This window comes from Penaeus chinensis, chromosome 5 (genome assembly GCF_019202785.1).
Source record: "Penaeus chinensis breed Huanghai No. 1 chromosome 5, ASM1920278v2, whole genome shotgun sequence".
Lineage (NCBI taxonomy): Eukaryota > Metazoa > Arthropoda > Malacostraca > Decapoda > Penaeidae > Penaeus > Penaeus chinensis.
In genome coordinates this window covers 27,029,792-27,030,004 of record NC_061823.1, presented here as the reverse complement: position 1 = coordinate 27,030,004, position 213 = coordinate 27,029,792, and positions in this window count along the sequence as shown.

Here is a 213-nt window from a genome sequence, read left to right as displayed (position 1 = left end):
TCTTGCTCGATACTGTGCCATAAAAGGACATGGTAACCAGAAACTAAAAGGATGCTCCAAATATAGCTTGCCATGTAATAATTTGGCTATTACGGAATCTCAGATTTTATCCAAGTTGCAGGCGGAAAATGCTGTGCTGTATAGCAAATTCGGCATTAAGACAATATCACCTTGGTATATAAAAGAAAAAATAAAGAAAATAAAGAAAGAGTA